General features: G+C 41.7%; 1 protein-coding gene across 11 annotated transcripts in view; it reads right to left on the bottom strand.

Moving 5' to 3' along the window:
- The window catches only part of LOC126284740 (uncharacterized), a 624,884-nt gene that overhangs the window by 142,010 nt on the left and 460,541 nt on the right, over positions 1-22,333 (bottom strand). For all 11 annotated transcript variants that reach the window (XR_007551535.1, XR_007551537.1, XR_007551545.1 and 8 more), the window contains one exon: positions 2,286-2,394. The gene's annotated coding sequence lies outside the window, so the exon portion shown is untranslated. The remainder of the gene's footprint in view (positions 1-2,285; positions 2,395-22,333) is intronic.

Genomic DNA, 22,333 nt, shown 5'->3' with positions numbered 1-22,333 from the left:
TTTTCTGCCGGCTCCTTTTCAGGATCGGCTCCCTTTTTTATATATATATTTATTAAATGATAAATGACGTTATTTTAGGAGTAAGTTTCATAAAGGTGGCTGGCACGAACGATAAAAGCGCGGAATTGCGGTCCCCTTCTCCCCTCCCCTCAAATGTTTGGCAGAGTCCATTTGGAGTGAAATGTAGCGGAAAGAGCCCAAATTTGCGGTTTCTCGAGGAGTTCGCCCGCTGGGGACAACAGTCGTCATTCACGTTAGATTCTGGAATGCTTTACCCTTCTCCACGTCAGAAAATTACGTAATATTATTTCTGGGAAAGAACGATTTGTTATCCTTCTCTGCAACTGCTTAAGCTAATTTCATGGAACCCAGAAATCCAATAAGACGTTTAGCTACATAAAAAATATAAATTGTTTCCCGAAATGCGCATAATTCTTTAGTTTTCTGAAAGACGAGTCTAAAATTTCCGAAAACAAAACAACGTCGAAACAGTAATGTTTGTTTAAACATGTTAGGTTGAGTTAAGTAAATGCACGCAGCGGGTAATCGTACGCATTCAGTGCTTGAATCTTTCGGTAAAAATGAGAACTTCCAACTATTGCTGCCATTTTCGGATGAGAACCAAAGTAACAAGCAGGAACGAGAATTCAGGCGTCTTTTGAGCTATGGAATGTGTGGGTGTGACGTAAAAAAGGCCAGTTTCATGTAAATTTCAGCGTACAGAAAATTAGAAGGTACGCTTATAATTATTACTGGTTTATTTCTGTATGTATACGTTATTAAAATCTGAAATCTACTGCATCACGGCATGGGTATGCTTTCTAAACGTGCACTGATGTTCAGAAAATAATAGAACATCTTGAACGACTAGAGATAGGATGTTCATGTTCACAGGACATGCACAACAATATGTTCAAGAGAAATCATTAGCGTTTGAACCATGTCTGCCCGAGGATTCAGGGACAATATCGATATCGCAACGCAACACCACCTGCAGTTAAAATGTGCCTGCGACTCTAGTTGTCTGTGTAAACCGAAGGTAATGGATCAGTGTGACTTGACCAGACACGCACGATGCCTCGCAGACATATGCACGAACCGTACCGTCACACCAATGAGTTTGAAAGAGTTTGGCATGAGAGAATGTGAAGTCTCCATCCGTAAAATTGCTGCTCGCGTAGAACAAAGTGTTTCGGCAGTGTAAGTGGTGTGTGCAGAATGGTTCACGGAAGGTCGTAGAATAGGACAAGACTGGTCAGGTCACGCTATCCAGACCACCCCCAGAGATGATCGACACCTCATCCGAATAGCATTGCAGGACAGATTTGCTTCCTCCTCGGCTCTGGTGCAACACAGGAAAAGTGTAACACATCGTTCACCATCAGGGGTGACAGTCCAACGCCGCTTATTGTTTCAAGGGTTACGTGCGCGCCGGCCACTTCTCCACCTACCTCCAACACAAACATGCTAGATGGCAATGGTGTATGAAACGATGTCATTGGGGACAGGAATGGCATCAGATAGTGTTGCTGGACGAATTCAGGTTCTGTTAGTTTGAAAATGATGGTCCCATTTTGATTCGGCGATGACGAGATGGAGCGGCATCATAGTGACTGCAAGCACGCCAGTTTCGTCATTCGTCATTCGGGATCACATTCCAAGTGATTCGTAAACAGACCTCGTAACAAGAGATGACCTATTTCGTTACAATTTTGTCGATTTTTTCTGTTCATCTCATACGAATGATCAATATAATAGCCCCAATATCCGTTAGGGTATGTATTTTCAGAATTCGAGACCAGTCAAAAGTCATCTAAGATATTGCATTATTTTCTAGGCGGCCACAATTTTCTAAAATACGTTTTTATATGTGGTAAACTTGTTTCACTTTCTTTCATCGGCATACCCCTACAAACCTTCTGAAACATATTTACAGGTGTGTGCCTTACCAGGATACCACGAGGTAACAATGATCCACTACTTAACTACCAGCTTAGTCCATCACTTCACTTGATTGCTACCTTCCCCAACTACAGAAAATCACATAGCGAGTTTGGAGGGAAGTACGCGCACAGCATCCCTCACTATTGCATATGTGGGGAATGTCAGAAGAATTATTTTTCTTCGTATGATGTTTCAGAAAGTTCACATTTTAAGGCAACATTTATATGAGTATCTATAATTATACAACCCTATCGTTCCCCCATGTTAATAATAAAAAAGGGCAATTTCATTTTCTTTTGAGCACACATTTGTTATGAATGTTGCAACGACGAGGCACCTACCTTGGTGATTCCGAGCCCAGTTAACCTCACACATCCATGATGATTAACAAAAGGTGACCCAATGTCATCTGACTAGCAGAGTGACAGGTTCCAAGTTTGCTGCTCCGATCTGTAAGAAGATACGGCCAACTTTACTACAGAATACTTACTAAATCACAGTACAGCTTTCAGCTAATCTAGAGTGATATATTTAACTGATCTAGACTGTCACATTTCTGCAAACAAGGCAAAGTGGCAGAGCTGACAAAATAATAAGGTATAGCAGTGGTGTATGTGGTGCCAACGGTAGTGACTGGGAGCAGCGTTAGAGGAGAAAGAATGTAGTCCATCTAGGAACACTTCATGTTTTTTCGTCGGTACTTCAGTCTAGTGATTGATTTTAGAAGCATATGAAGGAATGCGCACTAGAGACCAACATAAGCAGCTTCTACCATTTTCTATAGTCTTTGCTGTTGCTAGATGTGAGGTTGCGTTTTCTACAGCATTTGGAAATATTTTGAGTTCTACATTTTTGAGTGCTATATAATATGTTAAAGCTATTTGGAATATATTATTAATTCCTCAGTTTCAAGTAAAATTCCATAAATCTTACAAACTAGTTATGTAACATGTGGACGATTAGACAGTACTTCGTCGATCGTGCTCCATCTTTCACCATGGAAGAGGCGATATTTTCAAATTAATTGATTTTCGTTAATGTCTTAATAATTTTACATATATTGAAAATGGAGATTTGTTTTAGTTTCCAGTAGCCTCCGTTTCAAAATGCATTTAGCTTCTAACTGGTTATGATAATATTTATGCCGTTCTTAATTTGATTTCACTCATTGATTATTGATATGTAACAGAGCAATAATGTAGCAGATAGGCGACTAAACAAAGTACTTTTAAATTTCATTCAAATATTTGTTCATGGTACATGACCATGCACCTTGGAACATATTTTTTTACATGTAGATAAACCGTAATTTTCTGCCGTAATTTTTGTTATTTCATGAAACGACTGCAAGCATGTAAAAAGTGAATGTCATCATTGAAGAATGATACAAGGCCTGGAAAGAGGCCAAGGCACAACAAAATCCATGCTGCTACAGCACTTTCTTACTGGTATCTGCTCACCTTGCATTAGTACATCTGTCTCTGTCTTTTCTTATCTATTAGAATCCAGCAAAGAACTTCCTTTGACCATCCACCATGTGTCGTCCACTTCCATTATCATTACAGTCTTAATTATGTCGACTATTCCGTCTTAATTATGTCGACTATTCCAATCTTTTCCACAATCCATTTGTTTTGCCATCTCTCCTAGCAATTCACAACACGCCTTTCTCCATTTCTCGCTGAGTAAGCCTCAGATTTTGAATGGTTGTTCCATTACATTCCATTCTCAATACGGGAAGACAAAGAGAGGAACGCATACTGGTAGTAAACCTTTCTTTTCAGACACAGCGGAGCCATTGTTTCGAGGACTACATAGTCTCCCTAAAGTACTCTAGGCCATTTTTACCCTTTCTGTTTACTTATTTTGCTGTCGGATAAGCCACTCATTTAAACTGTCGGAAACATAAAAAACTTTTAAACTGTCTATGACTTCTTTATCGATTTAGACTATCGGCAGAATGGCCAATTTCGTAGTTTGATGGCAATAGTGGTGGACACGGTGGTGATGGAGGTTTAGTGAACAGTCCTGTCAGTTATTCTATATCGTTTTATTAATGAGAATGAAAGGCACAAATTCGTACGAATTGGTCTAAGAACATTAATAGATACGCTAAGATAGAAAAGCGCCGAAACTATTTTATTACCTTGTTGGTACGCCTTAAATGGAATAAATAAAAGCTAAAAAGTAATTAATGCCACTTGTGATGAGTTAAGATAGTGGTGTAAGAGAGATTTTTAAGAAACCTGGAGTGTGACTTGACAACAATGTCGTAGTGCAGATGTGAAGAGTCCAAAAACACCCCCCCCCCTCCCCCGCCCCGCCAATACACATATGTCACATATGAACCATAGACAGTGATAAAAGTGAAGGAATCTGGGAGACTGGTGCGCATGCCGAACTGAACATGCAGAAGTTACAACTGTGCAAGGAGGGTACAAAACACACGCATACACAACCTGTGCACATGCTTAACGATAAAAAAGGCTGAAATAAAGAGACAAGAAAGAAGGAAAAGTGATGAAAATATTGATGAGTGTGGACTAAAGGACATCCAAAACCAATATAGCAGTTTATTGCATCTTCACTCTAACTGAAACGCAATGGAGTTGAGGAAGCAGGAGAAAGATTTTGGACCCTAACGTTCTTAGACAGAACGGTAATTCAAGGTAGGGCATTGGCTCAATATAACTGGAAGTGTTAAGAAGTCAGCCGTAGGAGTGATCAAAAACCCATTTAGGGTAGGTTGTAAATCGTATCCGGACGTGTTGAGCCGACGGAGATTTAAACTGCCTTCCTCCCATAACCGATTAACCTGTTTCTCGACCACTGTAGTGAGAGGGTAGGGAGTACTACCAAATTCAAGGAAAAAATTTACATAATGTTTCCATTCCAAAATAATTTTATTGACGGAAAGCGAGAATATGATTGTGATCTAAGATCTTTGAAAGATTCTATATCTACCAACATTAACGATTCTTCCGAGACGAAAAACAGCTTCTCACTAATGTAGAATATCCCAGTATCTCAAAAAAACGTTGGAAATATCGAAGGAAGTTTTTTAGCTAATAACTGCTCGCGAAGCGGTGAGCATTTTTCCTTGTAGTTAGCAGTTGCAACTTCTTACGCGGTGAGATATTCAAGCTACTAAGGGTTTTGCTTAAATTGTGAAGTATGCGTTTTTTACAGGAAATTTCGTCTGGAGTGAAAAGCAATGCAGATGCCACAGTGTTACTTTACTCTGGTGTAGCCCCGTTAAAGGGTATCATGTGAATGTTGCATTAGACTTCCTCCTCACATTAAGTGCATTTATCAACAAGTATTTTATAAAAAAAAATTGTACGCTAAACTTTCACAAGCTCTATATGACTATAGACCGCTTTTCAATGTTCTAGTATTCCGTTAGGGAGAAACAAAATTTCATTCCAGAAATCAGATTTGTTTCAGCCATCTTCTCGTTATAATGAATTTGAACCACACAGCAATATACTCGTCTTGCTCACTGCCTGGCGTAGCCATTTTTGAAAGCTATGTGTAATTTTCTTATGTAGATAACTGTGTGTATATGTAGTGTTATGTTTTGTACTGATGAAGATGCTGAGAGGGGGAGGCAGCACTGGTCTACTCCTCTCGAAAAGCAAGAAGGAGGCCGTCGCTCTTAACGACCATGGAGGGGTTGAGAGCTGGTTGGAGAGTGGAAAAGTGCTGGGACCACAAAATAAACCATATTTTAACAACAGTTTATTAAAAAGAATTAAAAGCATTACAAGTAGAAAAATACACCAACAACGGGAAAAAAATTTAGAATTTCAAAAGACTTCCAATACAAGAAGTTATCAAAGGACAAACCAAGAAAAATTAAAAAGAATAAACGGCTTAAGGTCAAATTACTAGTGAATCCCATAGTTGCAGTACAAATAACTTGTAAATCAAACCCAATTAACAGTTGCTGTTAAACCCTCTGACAATCTCAGCATTTCCAACAATAAGTAACTAAGGACTGCATACAGGCACAATACAAAACTGAACTTAGCAACTGCTAATTGACTTACGGGCTATTTAAGTTACAAGTAGGTGCAGGACAGCACAATGCAATACAGTTAGCACGGTAACGGAGCAAGGCAACTCAAAATCGTTGTAAACAACTGCACCAGCGGCGTATCACAGTGAAGTAAGTGGTACCGACGAGAATACCAAAAGCACGTAACAACTAAAACTGTAATTATAACCAGAACCAAAAGTTAAAAAATTTTCTCACAAGAAACTTTAACAGTCTTTTGAAAAGCAAGACAGGCACTGACTTAACGACCGGTGGCCACACAGACAAGTTTTACAACCAGTGAAAGTTCTTTAAGGTTTGCCTGAAATTCGCCTAAGACGCAAGAAATCCATTCATAACATATACACTTAAATGGTCAACCAACCTATAGGCGAAATTCTATTACAGATCGCCTCCAAGCGACGTTTCTTTCGTTAAACGTTTAAAGAGAAAAATAATTTTATATAATCCAATGCAATTTAGAAAATAGAAAATCTTTAAGTGAGGTAAGCCATCAATCAAGCGGCGAGAAGAATGCAAACAACAGCAGTAGCCAATCAAAAACACACGCAGAATCGGCTAGACGCGACGGATAGCAAGATAACTACAGCCACGGCAAAAATATGACTCGCGGCTCATTTTACAAGGCAACAAATGACCATTCATCGCAGATATGTGCCAAAATAAAAGCTTCAGTAGCCAACAATATAAAATCAGCTGAAACAGCATTAAGGGCGAAACATAATGAAATGCCAACACAAGCAGAGAGGCTGACTAACACTGTTTTCATTAAAATGCATGCAAGACACCAAACAATAGACAATAAAAAAAGGCACCTCAGGACACTAGCAGTCGTAACAAACACCAGAACAAGAAATTTACAATGCAAAATTTGGAAAATCGTTTTAGGGACACTACAACCCGGTCAGGTCATTCAGTAATCTGGCGAGTACACAATAAACTTAATTACAAAATGGTTCAAATGGCTCTAAGCATTATGGGATTTAACAGCTGAAGTCATCAGTCCCCTAGACTTAGAACTACTTAAACTTAACTAACCTCAGGACATCACACACATCCATGCCCGAGGCAGAATTCGAACCTGCGTCCGTAGCAGCAGCTAGGTTCCAGACTGAAGTGCCTAAAACCATTTGGCCACAGCAAACTTGATTACGTTCATGACAATTTGCGGAAACATGACAGCGCCTCTCGCTCACAAGACCAGACCGCAGTAACGCCACAACAGAGCTAAAAATTAATGCCAGTTAACAAAATATTTCATCATGGTTCACAATATGGTCAGGCAAAATGTTCCAAAGGTGGCTCACTTCCTTCAAGGGTAGGGCAGATAACATTCTCAAGGCGGGGCAGCCGAAGAAAAGACATTCGTGACCGTCAATTTCTTCGGACAAAGAGCTGCACGCCTGGGTACAAAAAAATGGCTCTGAGCACTATGGGACTCAACTGCTGTGGTCATCAGTCCCCTAGAACTTAGAACTACTTAAACCTAACTAACCTAAGGACAACACACACATCCATGCCCGAGGCAGGATTCGAACCTGCGACCGTAGCAGTCGCACGGTTCCGGACTGCGCGCCTAGAACCGCGAGACCACCGCGGCCGGCCCTGGGTACAATCACGATTCCATAGGCAACAGCAAACATTTTCCCATTAAGGCAAAGACCATCTTGTCTCACAGTGGGATCAGTTTATTAACAGTTATGGCGATTACATTTGAAAAACTAAATGGTTTACTTACTTTTTCAGTCTGTCTCGTTTTCATTGATAATAAAGATCGTCAAGAGATTCACTTTTCTTACTATCTCCTTGAATCCTCAAAGCAGAGTTAGACTATTTAATCATTTCTCACTTACTACTGCAATACGGCAGACCTATAAATGTAGAACTAATCAAATGACGAACATTTTTCGGCTTCTTTAGTCGTCTAAAGAAGATGATCTGTATTCCTCCGCGAAAGTAGATCAATATCCTTCTAGATGAAGTCTTTTTTTATTTTTTCCTCCTTACTTACTCGTATTATAAAAAATAATGTACAATATATACTTCCTTTTTGGACTGTACTTAATATCTTACTTAAACCAGACGTTTTAGATTTATTTTTTAAGCATCTTGAGTGGTCACTGTAATAACGAGGTTTTTCATACAGGTCTATTTGCCAAGATCTTGAACAGTTGTCATGATTCAAATTGACTGTATTAAACAGTATTAAATTGCTATATTATTCACGTGTCCGCCTCCGGTAGCTGAGTGGTACCGGATGCTGTTGGCTCATAAGCCGGCACGGTAGCTCCGCGTGTTCGGTCAGAGAGCTGGTTGGCCTCTGTAATAAAAAACTGAGTGAAAGGATCAATAAAGAAGTTGAACGGATGCCATGTGACGTCCACAACGACCAAACACAACAATAAACAACGAACAAAACTGTAAAATAAATAAATAAAAGTGGTCAGCGCAACAGATTGTCAATCCGAAGGGCCCGGGTTCGGTTCCCGGCTGGGTGGGAGATTTTCTCCGCTCAGGGACTGGGTGTTGTGTTGTCCTAATCATCATCATTTCATCCCCATCGACGCACAAGTCGCCGAAATGGCGTCAAATCGAAAGACTTGCACCCGGCGAACGGTCTACCGGACGGGAGACCCTAGTCACACGACATTTACATTTTTTTTAATTTTCCCCGTTATTTTTGTTTTCTACTTCATTCATAGCGTTCTTCCACAGAAAGGTGATCGATACATGTACACTGTATCTCACTGAAACAGAACCTCTTACACATCGTGTGCTTTGTTTTGATGTTGCAGAATGCAGTCGTATTTTTTTGCGAGTGTAGCAGCGTCTGCTATTCCTCTGCTTCTATATTTACACTCACGGAAAGAAAATCACAATGCCAAGAAGGAGTTGTGTGGCATGAACGAAAGCTGGTGGGCGTGCTTCTACGTCTGAAAGATGATGTCTATCCAAATTTTGCGCCAATCGCAAAAGAATGGCGCTAGCAGAGCCGCTATGAGCATGCAAATCAGGTTTGTTTTAAGTACATGCTGTAACAGTCGCGATCGTTAGTTACCTTTGAGATGGAATTGGCGAGTTGATGTTAGTCAAGAATACCTTTAAGGCACAGTCACCACTATCAACAACTAAATTTGGACGAGGTCGTGTAACAGGGCTACGAGACGCTGGATGTTGCTTCTTTTATACTGCAGAAAGCTTGGCAGGAATATAGTCACTGTAAGTGGTTGCTGGCAGCGATGGTAACGAGAATATATGATCGCAAAAAACTGGGCTCCGGACTGCCACTTTGGGCTACCGAGAGGGAGGGCCATCGTGTTCGGCATGTGGCTCTAGCGCATCGTACTGCATCTGCAGAAGCAATTTCAACAGCAGCTGTCACCACAGTGATACAACGTAATGTTACAAATCTGTTACTTGAAGGACAGCGCCCTGTGCCGTCCATTCCATTGACTCCAAACCACCACCATTTGCGGATTCAGTCATGTCAAATGAAAGCTCATTGGAGGGCAGACTTCCGTCTGTTGTGTTTTCTGATGTAACTTGGTTCTGTCTCGGTGTCAGTGATGGTCATGTGTTGGTCATACGGAGGGCAGTTGAGGACCTACACTCAACCTGTCTGCGTGCCTAACACAATGGACCTACAAGTGAAGTTATGGTCCAGGATGCGATTTCGGATGACACCAGGAACACTCTCGTGGTTATCCCACGCACATGACTGTAAAATTGTACATCAGTCTCTTGATTCGACCTGCTATGCTGCCACTCATTAATAGCATTCCAGAGGGTGTTTATCAACATGATAACGCTCGGCCAAATACCGCTGTTGTAACCCAAAAAGCTCTAGAGAGTGTCGACATGTTGCCTTAGCCTACTCGACCACCATATCTATCTACAATAGAGCACATGTTGGGCCTCATCGGATGACAGCTACAGCTTCATCCACAACAGCATTAACAGTCTCTGTGTTGACCGACCAAGTGCAAAAGGCATGGAACTCCATCCACAAACTGGCAACCGGCTCCTGTACAGCACAGTGCATGCATGGTTGCATGCTTGCATTCAATATTCTGGTGGTTACACCAGTTATTAAGGTATAAGCATTTGAAATGGCTTTGCTGACGCTTATATTAACCTGTGACCTTGCAATGTTAATCGCTTAAATATTTTAGCTAGAGAAATGTATTCCCGAAGGCTCCGAGTCCTCCCTCGGTCGTGAGTCCTTAGGATAATTTATGTTAAGTAGTGTGTAAGCTTAGGGACTGATGACCTTAGCAGTTAAGTCCCATAAGATGTCACACACATTTGAACATTTTTTCTGCATTAAATATATTTTGCAGTTGTGATTTTTTTCTGTCAATCTTTATAAGGCGCAGTCCAGTGAAAACGAGACGGATGGAAAAAGCAAGTAAATTGTTTACTATTTCAAAAGAAATGGCCATAAGTGTTAATACTGTTATCGTACTGCGGGACAAGACGGTCTATGTCTTCATAGGAAAATGTTTGCGCTTGTCTACGGAACCACAAATGTACCCAGGCGTGTACATACTTGTCCGAAGCAAATCGACGGCTACGAATGTTTTTTTTTCAGGTCTTCAAAAATATGGAAATCACTTGAAGAAAGATCGGGACTGTATAAAGGATGTGAAATCTCTTCCCACAGAACTTCTCCGCTGTACTTGAAACGACGTTGGCAACATTTGGGCGGGTCCCATAAGAGACGTATATCACAGCAGCGAGGTGTGCATTTCAGAGCCCATGTTTTCTAACACATATTTTTGTTTTGGTCCATACTACCAGCTCTGTAAGTTGCATATCCTATAGTCTTAGCAATCACAATATCGGTACACGTACTCCTCTATCAGAGGTAACACAAAAGTTTCGCTTAAGCTTTCGATAGGTCGCTTACGGACTATCGTCACTCACTTCAAATCGATACATGGGCCATCGATACATGGGCCATGAATAAAATAATGTCCCATTCTTCAGTAAGAACCTCTGGAAAACCAATAGACATATTCAAAATTATATTTCCTGACAGCATTTTGCCAAGAAAAAGCAGTTACTCAAGGATGAGATGTCATATATAATTACTTATGGACTTGTCCCACTTTTCCAGAATCTCCCTAAACATTAAAGTCAGGGAAGCTGGATTCTTCTGTGTGTCATATGATTAAATGTCAAACAAAGTTATCAAAATTAGACAAATGAATTTGGTGGGTGTGTCTACAACAAATTTAAAATCTATGTATTTGTATTCTGCCACATGATCTGATTTACAGCCACGTTACCTGCAAGGTGTGAATAGATTGAATTTGTCATCTCAAAATATAATTCAAGTTTAAATGGAGGGACCAAATGTTAATTTCAAGATCTGCAAGCATTTCTAATCATTGAAGAATATAATCAACCAGAAATGTTTTATTGCGGAACTCCTTCACTTCATGTAGTGAATGAAGTTTTGAAAGCTACTCATGATAAAAGCAGTTGAAAGTCGATGAATTTCTTATATTTGTCTGGTAGTTTATGAAGGATTGTCTTTGAAGAAGGGCAAACATCTGAAATATCACTGGTTTGTCAAGTTTTCTGTCAGTTTTTGTTCTGTAAGATGCATTGAAAATGAGAATAGCATTTAGAGAAGTGCGTTGCTGAATTATATACAAGACCACCAGAATCCAGAACTCTGAAGAAATTAAACATCATTTAGAAGACAAATTTCCTTTGAAGTAAACTTTGTTTCTTAGTTCATAATGAAAATTGTTATAGAAACAGCGATAAATGCTAGAAAAATTACTTGATATTGATTTTAGCGTAGCATGTAATAATAAAACAAGTAATTATGTAGATACTGGATTTGGTGTCACTGCTGTTATTAAGAACATCACGGGAAAGGATATCCTAAACTTTCAGAAATGAGTGCAAAGGTATTTTGCACAGTTCGTATCAAAAAACTGGTAAGAAAAGTCATTTGATATTAAAGATCATCAAACGTGCCGTAAGTTTATCACTTGAGGTTATGCAAAGCTCCTTTTTTGAGAAATAGTGGTGAAAGAAAATTCTTTTTGGGGTTTTCTACAAAAGCCTAGATGGACTAAAGATGTCTCCGTAAGCCCATTAAGGCCCACCGTATACCACATCTAATGCAAAAAGAAACAAATCCGTTTGCTCCATTTGCCTAAGATAGAAGAAATGTGTAATATTCATATTTTGACCACGTACTGCAGTATAGTTAAACTAAGACGATCCTTCTGTTGCGCATACAAATGGTCCCTAGTCCATGGTCCATACAAAAACTTGAACCTACGTACCTGTCACCAATAGAAACCGAGGTACGAGCCGCGGAAGAACATCATTTTAATGCGCGGCGTTTTGGAAGATATTATTAGATAGCGCATACTCATATGGTTGAAATGGCTCAAAGCACTGTGGGACTTAACATCTGAGGTCAACAGTCCCCTAGACCTAGAACTACTTAAACCTAACTAACCTAACGACATCACACACATCCATACCCGAGGCAGGATTCGAACCTGCGACAGTAGCAGCAGCGCGGTTCCGGACTGAAGCGCCTAAAACCGCTCGGCCACAGCGACCGGCTAGCGCATACTGCTGAACGCGTATAGATTAGGAGAATTTGCAGCTTACGAACTACAGACAAGGGGAATCAAGTGATCAGTGGCAAGTGCTCGCGAATTAGCTCTAAATGCTTTATCCTTTAATTATTTTGTGCAGTTAAACAGTCAAGCAACTCATCGCTGTGAGATTAACATTTTTGCGTGTTTAATACGGCTTAGACAAATACGTGCCGAGTAAAGTTTTGAGGGATTTGAAGACCCATCACAGTACAACACCAGCATTAGAGAGCGAAGAGAACCACACTGCAAAATTAAGCGAAGCCAAAAGTTTGTTAAGAAATAAAAACTGAACAAAGCCATACTGAGTGTAAGAAGAGGCATGTGTGAGCATTCAACTAATTCGAAACTAAAATTCTATTTACCGATTTCAGAGGAAATCCTAAGAAACTTCGATGTTATATTATGTTAAATCAGTAAACGGACTAAAAACTGGCTTTCCAGGTACTCAGTAACGAAACGGAGAATGACACAGAGAAGGCGAGAAACTTAATTACGTATTCCGAAATTGTTTTACTGGGAGAGGATCGTAATATGATTCTTCCTTTCAATCACTGCACTAAAACATGCTACGTAGACAAATTACAGATCGTTATTTGTTATATTACGCAGCCGCTGTTGATTTGCACCACCGGGTAACTGAAATCTGATTCAGTACGCCGTTAGGCCCTTGCATATATTACTTTCTAATATTACTCTTAGCATTACTCTTTGTGCGCCTTTATTTGTCCCTTCGTTTCAACTGTCAGTCTCTATCTGTACCTACAGTTATTTCTACGTCACCTTTTCGTTGCCCTGCTAGATTCTACGTTTAGCGTCTCAAGGCATACTGCTACATATTCCACTACCTCAACGTTGAGCGTACTTACAGCTTGTACGATAGCGTCGGCGACATCAGAAACCTCCGTTGGTCCACTTATAACCAAGGCTTCCTCCTTCGCCGTACTGGCCACCATACATTATAATTGGCTGCTGGGGTGAGGAGGCCAGAAATGAACTAGAGATGCACTTCACGTCTCTTAATTAACCCACATAAATCAAAATTATCAGAGAAGCGAATTTCATTTGCTACTTCAATCGTATGACCGTTGCTAGGCAACGGAATACCGTCGGCTTTAACGACACCACGGTCCATTCTTCAGATACACTATTGTTTCATAAAAAGCACAACGATTCAGCCCTAAAATAACAAAACATTGGTACCTAGTGAAAGCTAAAGAGATAAAATTATTTTGCAGCCGCACAGAGACAGAGAAATCGAGATTAGGTCACTTATTTTGAATTCGGGGACTTAAGAGCAATAATTACTTCTCTCGCGAAGCTTGAGTGAATTTAACGGCACACTGACTGCTTCTCCGTGCTTTGAGTGCCAGTAAGACTTGCAATATAAAGATAAAGGAGTAAATGTAGATGTGTTGTCATTTTCCAAACGATGTTTGATAAGAAGTCAGAAGGTTGTGACCCATAACCATTCTGGCACTGTCCGAACCACCCCTCTAGACAAATTCCTAGTGTGTATTACTCAACGACTGTACAGCCAAATGTTACGACGCTTCATACTGACTTCGCAAGAGTGAAACAGATAAATCCCAGAAGGTTACTAACTAAAAATTAATCAGTGATCTCCAGCGAAAATAGTCGACATCGAATATTTAGGTAACTAAAATGACAAGAATTGCCTTGTATACAGCTTTCGCTCAAACCTTTGATAGATGGTGAAAAACTTCACGCGAATCCTATTATGGACAAGAGCATAAACCATTAATCTTATCCTATTTACTCCCTAAGGGAAAAAAACGACGCATCTGTCAGGAATTATCCGAATGGGACGGAAATCAGTAGATGTGCTGTATGTTGGCAGACAAACAAACGATAAAAATTTCAGAAAAAATTGACGATTTATTGAAGATGAAGAATTTCACAAATTGAGCAATTTAGTAACGCGATGGTCCACCTCTGGCCCTTATGCCATCTGTTGTTCGTGATGGAATCCTTCTAAGAGATATCGTGCCAAATACTGCCGAACTGGCTCGTTAGATCTACATCTACATCTACATGGGTACTCTGCAAATCACATTAAGTGCCTGGCAGAGTGTTCATCGAACCACCTTCACAATATTCTATTATTCCAATCTCGTATAGCGTGCCTAAAGAATGAACACCTATATCTTTCCGTATGAGCTCTGATTTCCCTTATTTTATCGTGGTGATCGTTCCTCCCTATGTAGGTCGGCGTAAAAAAAATATTTTCGCCTTCGGAGGAGAAAGTTGATGATTGGAATTTCATGAGAAGATTCCGTCGCAACAAAAATCGCCTTTCTTTTAATGCTTTCCAGCCCAAATCCTGTATCATTTCTGTGACACTCTCTCCCATATTTCGTAATAATACAAAACGCGTTGCCTTTCTTTGAACTTTCTCGATGTACTCCGTCAGTCCTATCTGGTAAGGATCCCACACCGCGCAGCAGTATTCTAAAAGAGGACGGACAAGTGTGTCCTGCCAATTTCCAGAATTCCAAACTGGTAGGAGGGCCTTACTCCAGACGTTTTCCATCGTCGAAAGATCCGGCGACTTTGTTGGCCAAGGTATGGTTTGGCAAGCACGAAGACATGCAATAGAAAGTCTGGTCGAGTGTGAGCGGGTATTGTCTTGCTGAAATTTAAGCCCAGGATGGCTTGCCATGAAGAGCAACAAAACAGCACGAAGAATATCGTCGACGTATCGCTGTGCACTAAGGGTGCCGCTCATGACAACTAAAGAGGTCATATTACGAAAAGAAATGGCACCCAGACCATCATTCCTAGCTGTCGCGCCGCATCTCCAGACACGTCTCCGCTGATTATTGGGGCTCAGTTCGAAGCGGGGTTCATCAGTCAAGGCAGTTCTGGGTAATTTCCAAGAATGATTGCCTATCGAAGTTGCGGTGTCAAAACGATACATATCGAACGTGCAAATGTAAATCGATCATGCGACTCTGGTGGCGGGCGTTGTGCTCACTTATTTGTAATCGTCATTTTTATCTGTTTCCCGTCGTTCTCTTACTTGCTCTAAATTACATACCTCCGCAAATTATTTGTGAATTTCTAGAGAATCCCAGAAGATTTATGTGGTTAGTGAGTGGGATGTCTGGTGTTCTTGACGATTCTTCGGCGGTTGCTCTCACATCGAAAAATCTAATTCCATGTTTATCCGGCATAGAAAATTGTTCGACTTCTTGTTTCAAATATGGTGTACTATTTGGCTAGGAAAGAAGGGACTGTGTAGACTGTGGCGGTGCGAAGTGTGTAAGACTTCGTAAGAACAGTTTTGATGCTGAAATACCGTTTACAATTTCAGTATGGACAGTGCCGAAAACGAACGAGTATCAGGAAGAATACATGGTTCGACTCTTCCAAGTTATCCGTCCAGACCACCGTAATGAACTTTCACATGATTCCAACAGCGACGACGAGAAAGGTAAGTCGTTTCCTTTGCAATTAAAAGTATTTTTGTAGCGCTCTTCTTTTGTCGTTGCTGTATTGACCACCGTAAACATGCTCATAACGCCCGTCACCAGAGTCGCATGATCGATTTACGATCGCACGACCGGCCGTGGTGGCCGAGCGGTTCTAGGCGCTTCAGTCCGGAACCACGTGGCTGCTACGTTCGCAGGTTCGAATCCTGCCTCGGGCATGAATGTGTGTGTGTCCTTAGGTTAGTTAGGTTTAAGTAGTTCTAAGTCTAGAGCACTGATGACCTGAGATGTTAAGTCCCACAGTGCTTAGAGCCATTTGAACCATTTGAACGATCGCACGTTCGATATGTATCGCTTGGACCCCGCCACTTCGATAGGCGATCATTCTTGGAAATTACCCAATTCTGCTTCAGTCAATGAGATTCAAGGCCGCAGATGTGGCAGGAGATGCCTCCGACAGCCGTGGGATACCAACCTGACCGTCACCCGCCATACAGCCTGAGAAACATGAGTAATGGTCTGGGGTGTCGTTTTCTTTTCATTGGTTGTCATCCGCGACACTCTTACAGCACGGCGGCACGTTTATGACAGTCTACGCCCCTTTTGATGCCCTTCACGGCTACCCTGGGCTTATATGCCAAGAAAATAATGCCTGCCTACACACATCGAGAATTTCTACTGCTTGTCTTCGTGCCTGCCTACCCCTACCTTGGTCTACTAGATCGCCTGACCTGCCCCCAACTGAGAACGTTTGTACCCTTATGGGCAGGTCTATACACTCCACCAGCTCAGGATTATGATGATTTAAAGCGGAAATTGGATATTACTTGGCACGGTACCCCTCAGGAGGACATCCAACAACTCCATCAATCAATGCCAAGTCGAATAACTGGTTGCACAAGGGCGTGGGTGGACCAACACGTTACTGACTTGCTTTATTTGTGAAGGTCCTTCTGTTGAATAAATCATCCAATCTTTCTGAAGTTGTAACCATTTGTTTCTCACATATACAGATTTCCGCCTCATTGGGATACTTACTTCCTGGTGCGTCTTTCTTTCTTTTCGTCGTAGATTGTTTATACAGGTTCCACCCACAGAGATCAGTGTGTTATGCACGATTAAACAAAGGGGAAAGAGGTTGGGACTTACCATCTCGTTTTCGATGCTGTCACACAGACATAGAAAAAAATTCAGGTAGAACAGTAATCGGGTAGGAAATCAGTCGCACCCTTTTCAAATGAACCTTTCCGGCGTTCACTTTAAATAACTGAGGAAAAATTTAATTCCAGAGCGATTTGTACCTTGCACTGTCAATATGCTTTGTATTATTGCATAGAATTTATGCCAAACTATTTCCAGTTGTCCAACTCATCAACACTTACGCGTTTCTCCCATTACTCCGTCTTCAGGCCACGAGTGGCCTACCGGGACCATCCGACCGCCATGTCATCCTCAGTGGAGGATGCGGATAGGAGGGGCGTGGGGTCAGCACACCGCTCTCCCGGTCGTTATGATGGTATTCTTGACCGAAGCCGCTACTAATCGGTCGAGTAGCTCCTCAGTTGGCATCACAAGGTTGAGTGAACCCCGAAAAAAGGCAAGAGCGCATGGCAGCCTGGATGGTCACCCACCCAACTGCCGACTACGCCCGACAGCGCTTAAGATCGGTGATCTCCCGGGAACTCGTGTAGCCACTGCGGCGAGGCCGTTGCCTTTCTCCCATTACTATTTACATATCAAAAGGACAGTGGCCTCTTCCGGCGGCAGAGGGAATTACCAACGTCTCCTTTGCAATCATGTGTCTCTACCATTCGGTCTCTGTCATAAAACTTGTTTTAAGTATTCGTTTCAGAACTTCTAGCGGCTCTTTCTTGCTGCAATGTAACATTTATTTACTTTCCCCACGCCTATCGCCTTATAAATTGAATGCGCTTTCTAACTTAATTGAGAGGAAACGCTGAATTTGACAGGACGGACGAGTAACTGAAAAATCAACTAAAGATTCCTTTACCATAAAAGACGAAACGTGTTAGGAACGTAAATAAAATATTGTACTACTGCATGTACCATGGGTCTCAAATAATAAAACGACTATTTATATACTGTTGCGGAAAATGGACACATCGATAAATCTGTCTTTTTGTGCTCTTCCACATTGTAGTCTGAACAGGCAAATTTCAAGTACTTCTGCATTGCGTAATTTTGAATTTTTATTAGGCACTGCTTTAAGATTTGGAGGAAAAATTATTTTAGTGTATTACTGTATTTACATAACTTTTATTTACTTTTGTTTAAAAAAATATGTTGCTCATAAGAATTTATGTCCTTCCAGTGGCTAAGATACTACTTTACTTCGCATGTTAATCAAGGTAAGATAAAAAAAGTTGTATGCGCCGTCAGGCAGCTAACAGTTTAAGAGTTCCGGACACCTATCAGTGGACATTAATATTGGGTGTGTTTACCCTTCGCCTTTATGGCGGCTTGAGCTCTGCTGGGGATACTTGAAATGAGGTGTCTGCGTGTCTGCGAAGAAATGGCAACCCATTCTGTTTCTAGACCCGAAACATGAGAAGGTCGTGAAGACAACGTCCTGACTCACCCAGCATGTGTTCCACTGGGCATTCTAGAGACTCCAGTCCATTTCAGGAATGTTATTGTCAACAAAACATTGCCTCTTAGATGCTGCTTTGTGACAGGGTGCATTTTCATGCTGATATACTCAACGTTTCCGAACTGTTCCTCTACTATAAGGAATACAAGGCGCTGTAAAATGTGTTCATATCCTTCCGAAATTAATTTTCCTATATGCAATAAGGGAGCGAAATTCTAACCACGAAAGACACCTGCATATCGTTAGACAGTCATCTTCGTACTTCACTAGAGGCACCATGCACGGTAGTCGGTAAACGTAGTCGGTAAATGTTCTCCAGGCTTTCGCCAAAGCCAAACCCTTCCTTGGCTATAGGGTGTAGCGTGATTCATCACTCCAAATCAAGCGTTTCCAATCATCCACAATTATCCACAATACAGTGGCGTCGTTATTTTTACACTACTTCCGCGTCTCTTAGCAATGGCTACAGACAAGAATAGTAATCACACTCAACAAACAAGAATCAGCTGAGGAAATTGTAAATAATGTCTTTCATAAAATTATTAAATGGTTTTCTGCAAACAGACTCTCACTAAATTTTGAGAAAATACGGTATATGCTATTTTGTAGTGTAAATGGCATAACACCATTGATAATTGTAGACTATGAACAGAAGTCTGTAACTACGGCAGAATATTCAGTATTTCTGGGAGAGTGCATTGATGAGAAATTGAATTGGAAGAAACACATCGATGATCTGCTGAAACGGTTAGGTTCAGCTACTTATGCTATTAGGGTTATTGCAAATTTTGGTGATAAACATCAGTAAATTAGTCTTCTACGCCTATTTTCATTCACTGCTTTCATATGGCATCATATTTTGGGGTAATACATCACTAAGAGAACAAATATTTATTGCAAAGTAGCGTGTGATCAGAACAATATACTGTTGTGGTTGGCAGGAGAGCCAACCGTGTTTTTCTAAAGGAGGTCGAAATGCACGCGTCTCAGCTCACGCAGGCTGGCGTCAGGTCTGGAACATGACAAGGGAATTAGAATTGAGAAAAACGGACGTAGCTGGTGGAATACTTAAGTTTAATCCATTAATGGAGAACGTCGCTCTTTATGGTACATGATTCACAATATCAATAGTACGGATACTGGCGCCTTGCTAGGTCGTAGCGAATAACGGAGCTGAAGGCTATGCTAACTATCGTCTCGGCAAATTAGAGCTTAGAAGTCAGTGAACCATCGCTAGCAAAGCCGGCTGTACAACTGGGGCGAGTGCTAGGAAGTCTCTCTAGACCTGCCGTGTGGCGGCGCTCGGTCTGCAATCACTGATAGCGGCGACACGCGGGTCCGACATATACTACCGGACCGCGGCCGATTTAAAGGCTACCACCTAGCAAGTATGATGTCTGGCGGTGACACCACATATACTATGTGATCAAAAGTATCCGGATATTCACAGAAATATACGTTTTTCATATTATGTGCATTGTGCTGCCATCTACTGCCAGGTGCTCCATATCAGCGACCTCTGTAGTCATTAGACATCGTGAGAGAGCTGAATGGGGCGCTCCGCGGAACTCACGGACTTAGAACACGGTCAGGTGATTGGGTGTCAGTTGTGTCATACATCTGTACGCGAGAATTCCACCCTCCTAAACATCCCTAGGTCCACTGTTTCCGATGTGATAGTAAAGTGGAAACGCGAACGGACACGTACAGCACAAAAGCGTACAGGCCGACCTCGTCTGTTGACTGACAGTTGAATAGGGTCGTTACGTGTAATAGACAGACATCTATCCAGACCATCACACAAGAATTCCATATTGCATCAGAATCCACTGCAAGTACTATGACAGTTATGTGGGAAAACTTGGGTTTCATGGACGAGCGGGTGCTCATGAGCCACAGATCGCGCCGGTAAATGCCGTACGACGCCTCGCTTGGTGTAAGGAGTGTAAACATTGGACAATTGAAGAGTGTAAAAACGTTGTGTGGAGTGAAGAATCACGGTACACAATGAGGAGATCCGATGGCAGGGTGTGGGTATGGCGAATGCCCCGTGAACGTCAGCTGCCAGCGTGTGTAGTGCCAACAGTAAAATTCAGAGGCGGTGGTGTTACGGTGTAGTTGTGTTTTTTAAGGAGGGGGCTTGTACCCCTTGTTGCTTTGCGTGGCACTATCAGACCACAGGCCTACATTAATGTTTGAAGCACCTTCTTTCGCCGGCCGCGGTGGTCTAGCGGTTCTACATCTACTTCTACATCTACATCTACATGACTACTCTACAATTCACATTTAAGTGCTTGGCAGAGGGTTCATCGAACCACAATCATACTATCTCTCTACTATTCCACTCCCGAACAGCGAGCGGGAAAAACGAACACCTAAACCTTTCTGTTCGAGCTCTGATTTCTCTTATTTTATTTTGATGATCATTCCTACCTATGTAGGTTGGGCTCAACAAAATATTTTCGCATTCGGAAGAGAAAGTTGGTGACTGAAATTTCGTAAAAAGGTCTCGCCGCGACGAAAAACGTCTATGCTGTAATGACTTCCATCCCAACTCGTGTATCATATCTGCCACACTCTCTCCCTTATAACGCGATAATACAAAACGAGCTGCCCTTTTCTGCACGCTTTCGATGTCCTCCGTCAATCCCACCTGGTAAGGATCCCACACCGCGCAGCAATATTCTAACAGAGGACGAACGAGTGTAGTGTAAGCTGTCTCTTTAGTGGACTTGTTGCATCTGCTAAGTGTCCTGCCAATGGAACGCAACCTTTGGCTCGCCTTCCCGACAATATTATCTATGTGGTCCTTCCAACTGAAGTTGTTCGTAATTTTAACACCCAGGTACTTAGTTGAATTGACAGCCTTGAGAATTGTACTATTTATCGAGTAATCGAATTCCAACGGAGTTCTTTTGGAACTCATGTGGATCATCTCACACTTTTCGTTATTTAGCGTCAACTGCCACCTGACACACCATACAGCAATCTTTTCTAAATCGCTTTGCAGCTGATACTGGTCTTCGGATGACCTTACTAGACGGTAAATTACAGCATCATCTGCGAACAGTCTAAGAGAATTGCTCAGATTGTCACCCAGGTCATTTATATAGATCAGGAACAGTAGAGGTCCCAGGACGCTTCCCTGGGGAACACCTGATATCACTTCAGTTTTACTCGATGATTTGCCGTCTATTACTACGAACTGCGACCTTCCTGACAGGAAATCACGAATCCAGTCGCACAACTGAGACGATACCCCATAGCTCCGCAACTTGATTAGAAGTCGCTTGTGAGGAACGGTGTCAAAAGCTTTCCGGAAATCTAGAAATACGGAATCAACTTGAGATCCCCTGTCGATAGCGGCCATTACTTCGTGCGAATAAAGAGCTAGCTGCGTTGCACAAGAGCGATGTTTTCTGAAGCCATGCTGATTACGTGTCAATAGATCGTTCCCTTCGAGGTGGTTCATAATGTTTGAATACAGTATATGCTCCAAAACCCTACTGCAAACCGACGTCAATGATAAAGGTCTGTAGTTAAATGGATTACTCCTACTACCCTTCTTGAACACTGGTGCGACCTGAGCAATTTTCCAATCTGTAGGTACAGATCTATCGGTGAGCGAGCG

Source organism: Schistocerca gregaria, chromosome 8 (assembly GCF_023897955.1).
Source record: "Schistocerca gregaria isolate iqSchGreg1 chromosome 8, iqSchGreg1.2, whole genome shotgun sequence".
Lineage (NCBI taxonomy): Eukaryota > Metazoa > Arthropoda > Insecta > Orthoptera > Acrididae > Schistocerca > Schistocerca gregaria.
The sequence above is the reverse complement of the archived record's forward strand: the minus strand, read 5'-3'. Positions and strand labels throughout refer to the sequence as shown.